At 38.7% G+C, this 10,723-nt stretch overlaps 1 protein-coding gene across 2 annotated transcripts in view; it reads right to left on the minus strand.

The window, feature by feature from the left end:
- The window catches only part of PKIA (cAMP-dependent protein kinase inhibitor alpha), a 96,658-nt gene extending 86,377 nt beyond the window's left edge, over positions 1-10,281 (minus strand). The window contains exon 1 of one of the 2 annotated variants that reach the window (XM_079901270.1): positions 10,168-10,281. The gene's annotated coding sequence lies outside the window, so the exon portion shown is untranslated. The remainder of the gene's footprint in view (positions 1-10,167) is intronic. The other variant, XM_079901269.1, reaches the window with a different exon arrangement.
- Positions 10,282-10,723: the final 442 nt, after the last annotated feature.

A 10,723-nucleotide genomic window follows, 5' to 3' on the forward strand; every position in this document is an offset into this window, starting at 1 on the left:
AAAAAAAAACAACAAAATAAAATATTTATCATAATGCAGGTACATAAATATGAACTAAAATAGTTTTAGATTAAAAATTAATCTTTTTTATTTTAAAAATTAATCGAATTAAAATTTCAGATTAGGCTGGATAGAAATGATCCACTGCTGAAGCTTAAAAAAAACTAGCTATAAATGTTACTAGTTTTCTACACTGTTGTTACAAGACTTGACTGACATCCGTGATGTACTCTGTAATATTTTTGAAATGATGAAATGTGTGATCCAGAGACTTGAAATATTTCAATACTTGTGTATAGGAATTTTCTTCCATGAACTAGAAATGAAAAAAGTGAGAATGTTTCCTTGCTCAAATCACATTAAATAGATTCCCTTATATTACTTGCATTCATTTTTAAGATAGTTATAAATGGTTACATAAAATACAGGAATACTATCTGTTGAAGAAGTTTATGGTTTTTATAGTCAATGTATGTATTCAAATTATAAATGTTTCTGCATAATCTCTGACCCAACAATACCATTCCATGCCACTCCAAGAATTCTTCCGTCAAAAGTAAAAGCTCCAGCACATAAAGACATGAACCTCTATGTCCATTACCACATTTCTTGAAATCATAAAACTGTTTGGAACTTAATAAATGTTTATCAGTGGGTTTTGGCTGAATTGAAATTATGGCTCACTCATAGTACACATTACTGGGCATCTACTAAAGGTAATATGGTAGTGATATATGCTAGATATCATTAATATAATAGAAACACAATGTACTAAAAGTGTTTTGCAACTAAAAATCACTATACATTGTATGCCTTTAAAAAGGAATGAAATGCTGATACATGCTATAACATGGATGGACTTTGAAAACTTTATGTTAAGTGAAAGAAACCAGACACAAAAGGACAAATATTGTATGATTCCACTTATATGAGGTAGTTAGAATAGGTAAATTATAAACCCAGAAAATAGAATAGAGTTAACCAGAGGCTAAGGGGAGGGGAGAAATAAGGGGTTATTGTTTAGTGAGTACAGTTTCTGTTTGGGATAATAAGAAAGGTCTTAAAATGGATAATGGTAATGGTTGCTCAACATTGTGAATGTACTTAATACCAATAAATGATACACTTAAAAATGGTTAAAATGGTAAATTTTACATTATGGGACATTTTACCAAAATAAAAATATACTATAAAATAAAGTAAAAATTTACCTCATACTAGGCGTATTATGAAGTTTGCATAAAATTGCACTTATTTTAGGAGCTTATATGGTTATTATCATATTTGGGGACATGTAAAGAAAGCAACAGCTTAAGTAGTCATCTTGAGTTCTTTCTCTCCATCTTTCCAACCTGGTTTTTTCTAGATTAATGGTTTTGTCATGCCTCTCTTTGAATACTAGCATCAGTAGGAATGCTAGCTAGTGCTGGTTTCCTTAAGTATCAGCTAAAAAATTTAATGTATTTTTATGCTGGTAATTGTTTTAGAACCTGGGAGGGATGTCATTGTTTTCTTAACTTGGCAAAAGCAAATATATTACTGTAGACAGCATTACTAGAAAGAAACAGTAACTTTGAAGTAGACATATGTCCATCCTAAGAAAACTGAATATATTTCAAAGTAGACCACACCACTCAACTGCTGGCAATGTTCTTCTACATACTTGGCAGTATAGTACTCTAAGTCTGAGAACTGTTTCTTTTTTGTAAAAATGGTTTTGATTGGAAAAACCTGAATAAATCATTTGGAATGTGTAACGTTTAGAGCTCCTTCTGGGATTCCTTGAATCAAGGAAATCAATGAATCAAGATTCTTTGATTCACTCTTCTCCTTGGCACTTGCTTCCTAGTCATCTCAGCAGCCTTTGTGCCAGTGCTAATGAAGAGCTCCCATTTTAGGTCCTAAAGCAGGGAGAACAATAAAAGGACAACCTCATTTCAAGTACCAGAAATGTCTGGGCTATAAAGGACACACATATTGTCAAAGTAAGCACAGAGTGGGGTGACATCACCAAGGTCATTCCTGGCTCCGCGCTCCCCCGAGGAGGAACAACTAACAATTATTTGGAAACAGGACACTATTTGAGAGGATCCTAGAACATGGAGGTGAGGCTGAAGCACCCCCGTGCACTACAGAGACCAAGACAGACTGCATTAGAAGGGTGAGAGAAGGAGCTACACGTTGACCACATTGCCCCTCCCCCAGGCCAGTGGAGCACCATGGGTGAGGTCTCCCATGAACCTCTGGTTCCTCCAGTAGGAGAAGAGAACTGGGGGACAGCAAGCACCACCACTAGCATTGGGGTTGCTTTGTGGGAGCCACTGCTCTAATCTGCTCCACTGGGATTGCAGGGGAATCTGCAGGGTTTGACCACTAAAAGTTGGACTGTGATGTAGGGGGAAGGGGCATGCAACAGCCAGCACATGGATTGTGACAGATGGAATTCATACTTGCAGTGCCCAAGTAGTGATCACAACTGGCATCTTTGCTTATCTACAGAGCCAGGTTGGTGGGGCACTACAACCAGGGAACTCAGCAGGGTACAGATCCACCTGATACGCATCTGGCCCTTGAGCCTGGTTTGCCCATACACAGGGAAAGAGCAGAGTCACAGCCCACCCACTGTGGAGAGTGTCTTCTGGCCATCTGACCAAAAGGGCTGGCAATAAATCCTGGAAGCTATTTGGCCCAGTCGTGCTCCAGCCGCTCCAGCCAAGAGGCAGGCAGCCAGAGCTCATCACTGGCTCTGGTACAAAAAAGAGCCAGTACCAGGTGTGGAGGGATCCTGTATCATGCACAGGCAGGGAGATTAATTCATATCCAAGGCTGAGAGTAGCTCCCAGCTCCTCCCAACTGGGGAGCCTGTTTGAGAAATTAAGAGTAGCCTGCAGTGGCCCGTCCTCATCCCACCCAGGCAAAGGAACTGGGACTAGCCCCATCCCATCTGCTGTGGATGTGCTGTGGCCCATCTGACTAGAAGGATTGGTGACAACTCCTAGAAACTGTGCGGCCCAGCAGTGCTCAAGCCTAGAGAAGGGTAGGCAGAGCTGATAGTCTGCAAAGCAAAGCCAGTGGCCTTGTTCAGACACAGAACGTGGGGTGTGGATCAGCTTGAGTTAAGACAACAAAGAGCTTTACTGGCTTTAGAGCTGCTTCTCCTGCTGCACCCAGGCAGGAAATCTAATTCATAGCCCTACTCATCACTGAATACAGCCTTCAGCATGTCCAACTGGGGAACCTAACCAGAGAGCATGGGAAGCTGTACAGCCATTAAACAGCCCTAGATACAGTGGCACTTGAACAGACAGCACAGCCTGTGGCCTCCCCCATCTGCAGGGCAAAACCAGTGTCCTCACCTGACCAGGGAATTAAGTGCACACTCTGGCCTGATTTGGGTTCCCAAACAATGAACTATACAGGCTCTGGGTCCTGTCCAGAGCCAGGTCCTATACAGGCTCTGATTCTCTGCCACGAAACTAATTCCTAGCCCTATCTACTACTACTACTGAATATAATACCCAGTAAAGTCTGGAGGAAGAGCCCATACTCAAATATGCGGATACCAATGTAAGGAATCAAGGATCACAAAAATTAGGCAAATATGACACCACCAAAGGAAAGTCATAAAACTCCAATAACTGACCTTAAAAAAATGAAGATCTGTGAACTGTCAAAGAATTCAGAATAATCCTCCTAAGGAAGTTTAGTGAACTACAAGAAAGCACAGACAACTAAGTGAAATTAGGAAAACAATGCATGAACAAGACAAGAAGTTTGACAAGGAAATAGCAACATCAAAAAAACGGGAACACTAGATTTTAAAAATACAATAACTGAACTGAAGAATTCAATAGAAAGTTTCAAAGGTGGATTCGACCATGCAGAAGAGAGAATCAGCAAACTGGAGGACAGGACATTAGAAATTACCCAGTGAAAGGAACAAAAAGGAAAAGAATAAAAAGAGTGAAGAAAGCCTATGGAAATTATGGGACACAATAAACTAAACAATGTTCATGTTATGGGAATTCCAGAAGAAGAAGAGAGAGAGAGAAAGGGGAAGAAAGTATATTTAAAGCAATAATGGATGAAACCTTCCCAAACCTAGGATGAGAAATGGACATCCAGATCCGTGAAGCCCAATCAAGCCCAAATAGGTTGAACTCAAATAGGGCTACACTGAGACACATTGCAATTAAATCGTCAAAAGTCAAAAACAAAGAAAGAATTTTAAGACCAGCAAGAGAAAAGAGAGAAGTTACATACAAGGGAACCCTGGGATAATTGGATATTCACATGTAAAAGAATGAAATTGGACCAATATCTTATACCACTCACAAAACTAACTTGAATTGGATTAAAGACTCAAATGTAAGACCTGAAACTATGCAACTGCCAGAAGAAAACATAGGAATAAAGCTCATTACATGGGTTTGGTAATGACTTTTTGGATATGACACTGAAAACACAAATGACAAAATAAAAAATAAACAAATGGAACTACATCAAACTAAAAAGCTTCTGCACAGCAAAGAAAAACAAAAACCAAAAAAAAATCAACAAAGTGATTGAAAAGACAAACTATAGAATGGGAAAAAAATATTTGTAAACCATATATCTGATAAGGGTTAATGTCCAAAATAAATTAAAAATTCATACAAATAAATAGCAAAAAAAAAATTACCCAATTAAAAAATGAGCAAAGGACCTGAATAGACATTTCTCCAAAGAAGACACACAAAAAGCCAACAGGTACATGAAAAGATGCTCAATACCACTAGTCATTAGGGAAATGCACATTAAAACCACACTGAGATATTACCTCACACCTGTTAGAATAGTCATCCTGTTCTCCAACAGTCAGTGGAGAAAAAGGAACCCTTGTGCTGTTGGTGGGATTGTAAATTGGTAAAGCCAGTATGGAAAACAGTATGGAGGATCCTCAAAGATTAAGACTAGAACTACATATATCTAGCAACTCCAATTCTGGGAATATACCCAAAGAAAATGAAAACACTAACTCAAAAAGATATCTGCACCCCCATGTTCATAGCAGCATTATTTATAATAGCCAAGACATGGAAACAACCTAAGTGCCCATTGATGGACAAATGGGTAAAGAGGTTGTTTTATATATTTATAGATATATACATATCATATGTATGTACACACACACACTGAAATATTATTCATCTATAAGAAAACAAAGAAATGCTACCATTTGAGACAACAGAAATGGACCTTGAAGGCTTTATGCTAAGTTAAATAAGTCAGAGAAAGAAAGACAAAACTATATGATCTCACTTATATGTGGAACCTAAAAAAAAGAGAAAACAATCATAGAAAAAGAGATCAGACCTGTGGTTACAGGAGACAGAGGGTCAGCGGAGGGGAAATTGGAGGAAGATGGTCAAAGGTACAAGCTTCCAATTGTAAGATAAATACATACTATGGACATAATGTACAACACGATGACTATAACTAACACTGACGTGTGATATATAGAAAAATCATTAAGAATAAATTCTAAGCATTCTCTTCACAAAAAAGTATTATTTGATCTCATTTATATAAATTTCTATGTTTGTGTGAGAGAGAAGGACAGAATACAAAAATGCAAAAAGTAAACTTGTAAAGTACGAAGCTGCTTAGGTTTATATCTCAATCTATAACATAACAATTTGTTTAATTTTAATAGGTACAAAAATAAATATTAAGCATAGAACAAGGAAAAAGAAAAACTGTGCCCAGTGTAGATGTCCTTAAAGCATTTGCAAAGGAGGGCTTTATTAGGTCCGTAATCACCTGCAATTACAGGCAAAATTCTATGTGTGTGTGTTGTGTATGTACTTGGGGAGTGGATGCATAGCCTTTATTGAATTATTAAAGGGGATGTTATGACCCAAAAGTTTAAAAAGCACTGGAAAGCCTTTTCACAAAACAATTTTAAACTACTCTGATTATGTTTTTATAGTTTTCCTTCACTCGTTAACACTTCAAAGAACAGCATGTTAATGTGGAAAGAATCTCTGCCATTTAGGTAAGATCTCTGAGTCTCAGTGTAAAATTAGCATATAGTAGAAGGATGAAATTATATACCATAGATGAAAGTACCTCGCAGAGTGCTTTAAAACTAGTACTTATTTATGCAAGACATCTTCCCCTGCTTACTTATTTTCAGTAGAATGAAAGCATACTGAAAGCTGGTACAATGTCTTCTTTAAAGTTTTGTTTTGTAATGCTTACTATGCTGTTTGATGCGGATGAGCCAATATCCACTTAAGGGCATGTAAGCTCACAATAACTTCTGTTGAATATAACTGTTTGAATGTACTTTCACTATATTATTATATAGGGATTTTAAACTAAAATGTACTTGCACACATTATTTAGAGCCTAACTTGGATATTAGAGTAGGTGGGTATACACCCCTGGAAAATAATAGCTAATTTCTTCACTAAAATCAAATTGCTGAACATCTACTTTGCATATACATAGCTAGGCACTGTATTATGAGTTGCAGGTAATAAAAAGTTGTTAGTCAAAGACTCTGCTCTCTAGGGTTATTTTAGAACAGCAAATCATGTTCAAACTAAAGGACAGACCAAAACAGAAAGTGCCATAGGAATTTAGACAAGGGAGAAACACATCTGAAATGAGAAAGAAGGTGGGTATGGGGAAGGGTTCATGGAAGAGGCAGTGTATGATGTGAGCAAGGTTTCAACGTGTAGCAGGGTGAGTGAAAGGAACAAATGAAGACATATAGCCGTGATATCATGAGGCACAAACTACAAATAAATATCACTTGTTCTAGGCTGGTCATGAGGCAATTTAAGGGGATTAGTGAGAAACTAGATAAAGAGATATCTCTTTATATATTATTTATTAATAGTACTTTTGAACACAAGTATTTAATTTAAAAAAAAGAAAAATATGGGGATAGGAGATTAGGAGGTACAAACTATTATTATAAAATGAGCTATAAGGATATATTGCATAGCACAGAAAATATAGCCAATATTTTATAATAACTATAAATGGAGTATATGACTATAACCTTTAAAAATTGTGTCACTATATTTTACACCTGTAACTTATATAATATTACACATCAACTATACTTCAATTAAAAATGCTATTTTAGTGAATAAAACACTAAGCAGTAAAATTTTAAAAAAAGAACTTAGAAGAGAACTTAAAAATAAAGACCGAAAGAACAGGTTGAAACAGCGCAGAAATCTGGCAATTAAGAGGCCATTGATAACTTTCAAAACAGCACTTTTTCTACCCATTCTCAGTGGAGGCAAAACCTTATTAATCCTACTATTTCTTTTTCTGTTTTTCAAAATCTCAGGATAAGTCTGTTTCAATTGTAGCTAATGGCAGTAATGCAGCACCAGAAAATGCCTTTTGTAAGGAGAGGGCAACTTTGAATCCTAAATCGGTACTCAAGTCTTAAATGACTGATAACACTGTCCACCCACCAGACTAAATGTTTTTTTTTTACGTGATTGGAAAGCAACAGATAGATTTCAATTCTATTTTGTCAAATCTACAAAATAGTTCCTACAGTTCATTTAGCATCTAAGAGCGTACATCCTTCTATTTGGTATTACTCCTCCTTAACACGGGGCAATTAATTTTTCCTTTCTCTGGGAAACGTTTTTAAAAAAGGAAATACAGTCAAAAATCAGTTTCAGTTAGGAAATCATACAACTATTTCTACCTAGGGCTTTGAATTTAGAAACTTTCCTCAGAAATTGTTTAAATAAAACGAAGTCCAAATTCAGAAATACCTTAAATTTAATTATCTTAGTTGCACTAAAATAACAAATTATATTTTCTATCTTGTTTTCTTTCTTCCCCAGAAGGTTTCTCCAACCCTAATCCATAACTTAATGCATTCATCTCACCTATAAAATCACTGGCAGGTATGATGCCAGCTTTGGCGGCTCCAGTCCCCTAATCCTGACCCATTTCTTGCCAAAGAATTCCGTTTCTTCAGAAACCGAGTAACAGACATTTCAATTTCTAACCATCATCAGCATATTTTCATGTACTAATACTCAACATAAAAACACCTTTTAAAATTACAGAAATTCTTACTGTACTTAAGATCAATCGCACTAACCTGTATTTCATAAACCTTGGGCTACTTTCTTAAAAATGAATTATTATTTTAATATGTTTTTCACTTCTTATTCAGAATAATTATTCATATAATTAAATATTTTACAATTAGGTAAGAAAGGTGGAAAATAGTTTTGCTATTCTTGTTCTTTGTTCTCTCTTCTAGTTGGTGTGCCTGAGTCAAAATTTTACAACACTGAACATTTAATATTTCAAACCCAAACCACATTTAAAGATAATAATAACAGCAAGCCAAAAAAATCTTGGTCCAGAGGTTTGCATGGTCCGGGGAACAGTTCTTTGAGTGGGCCATTTGGAGAGGGATTTGCCCACCCCCCTCCACTCCTTCTGCCTCATATACTGAAGATAGAGACAAAGAAACCAACTCAAATCTTTCCAAAGTGTATTTATAAATAGAGAATTTGTAATCAGAAAAACAATAATGATATATAATAGAAGTAACATGATTTTTCAGAACCAGTATCTTGTTCTAAAAGCAATATTTAAAAAAGAAGGTGAGAAGGTTAGCTATAAACCCTGGCCCTCTTTTTCATTGATCTCCTATTTTGATTTGTTAAAATAAAACCCATGGCCTTTTGAGTCAAACTGTCTCTTTAATTTCAGATTTAAAGATAACAAATCTCTTTTTAAATGGAATATTGGCACACAGACACCACACAGTCTGGCTTATTGCAACTGTTCTCTGTTGGTGAAGTGGCACATTTGCAATCCCCACCATAGCAATCTTCACCATTTCACAGAATATCATTCAATTGTACATACCTAGATGGGCAACAAGAATGGGCACTTGAGCTCAGCAGCAAGGCATTTGTGGGGAAATCCTAGGTCAGAACCCCTAAAAGGGGAGACTAACTTGAGGATGCCCAAATAACCTGAGGTTTACCTTGGCCACCTCCCCTGACTTTCTGACTGTCTGTGGGAAAAGCCTCTCTGGAAACTCTTTTGAGGTTATTGGGGGAATCCTAGGACAAACACACTGCTTGCTTTTGCAGGAGGACTTGCCCCATACCCTACCCAGCTAGGTGTCTCACAACCTAGCTGGACTAAAAAAGCTTCCAGAAAAACGGGATAGACTGACATTCGCATTTCTACTTCCACCTATTCTTATGCACATGGAGCAAAATATGTAGGTATATCCCTCTTTCTCACACCCCAACTGATTCTGCTGTCCTCGAAACCCATCTGGTAGCTGCAGTGACTACAATGAAGGGAGTTATCGGAAACCATGTTGGTACTGGGCTTAAAGGATTTTTCATGCCATGCATTTTGGGGAAGGACATAGATAATAGTCCAAACGTGGTATAAGGCAATGCCCTTTCTGGGTCCTTGAAAAATCAGTCACGGAACAGAGGTGGTGGACAGGAGCTGACAAGAGCTGGCTTGTTAATGGGCACAGCATCCCCGGGGTGGGGGGAGAAATCAATGAAATGATTGACAAGAGAAGATGGTAAATGAAGGGAGAAGTGGGGACAAGTGCTGCTGAACTCCAGGAGGTAAGTTTCTCCTCGAATTTGACATTCTTTCTAAAGGTTCAGTATTGAAGTGGGTGTTTGACGTTGAAACGTGCAGACCCATTCTAACTGGAAAGGGAGAAGACTGAGGAAGGCAAAAGGAGAGGGAAGATTTCCGATTACTTCTCCAGGCTGCTGACAAGAACCTGCTGCTCGCAAACCAGAAATTAACCAAGCGAAGGTTGAACGTAGCAACGTAAAAGTGCAACTCAAATTATTTTACATTCTGAATCCTCTTCAATATCTAAGCGAGTGTGGCATAGCAATGGTTGATTATTTTAAGATTACAGAGGCTGACCGCCTTCTTTGTTTGCCCAGTAACACCGCTCCTCCAATAATCTCGAGCACTTGGCTGATTAACATTTCAATTCCAGTTGTTGCTCCTTTTCCCATTGCAGAAGGCGGCAGGGATATTCCCCGTCTTCCCTCTGTATTACAAAACCCATTACTAACCAAGCAGAAAGCACCGCGCAGTGTAGCCGAGGCTAAGAATAGCCGGGCTGCTTACCTTCTCCGGAGGGATCGAATCAGCGCATGTCCCCGGCGCCGGCTGCCCCGGGGCCGCAGTGCCGCCGCGCCGGGTCTGTGCGTGGTCAGCTCGGCCGGCCCCCACCCCACCTGCCAGCTGCAGCAGCTGCTCCCGCCGCCGAGCTCCGGCCGCATGAAGTCATCCCCCGCGCCGGGCCGGATCGCCACATTCCGCGCCAGCCGCGGGGGGAGAGGGACCTCTCCCGGCTGCGGGGACCGGCTCCTGGAAACTGCGCTCAATGATCGCTACCCTTCCCGGTTGTAGGGTTATTTTCTAGGAATGCTTTTACAGAAGAAGCGTCGCCGGCTGGTGGACCGAGAGAGAAGAGCCAGAGTGACTTTCTCTGCAGAGCTCCTTTCCTCTGAGCGCTCCCCTGTCACTCCCGCGGCATGGACAGCTCCATTCCGCTGTGTGGGTTTTCCACCCTCTTCATCTTCCTTATCTGTATTGTTCATTTCGCTGAATTTGAGAGTGGGATTAGCTTTTAAAATATCATTCAAACACTCCGAAAATATTTTAAATTGGCGACTAGTTT

This window comes from Stenella coeruleoalba (genome assembly GCF_951394435.1).
Source record: "Stenella coeruleoalba genome assembly, chromosome: 17".
Classification (NCBI taxonomy): Eukaryota; Metazoa; Chordata; class Mammalia; order Artiodactyla; family Delphinidae; genus Stenella; species Stenella coeruleoalba.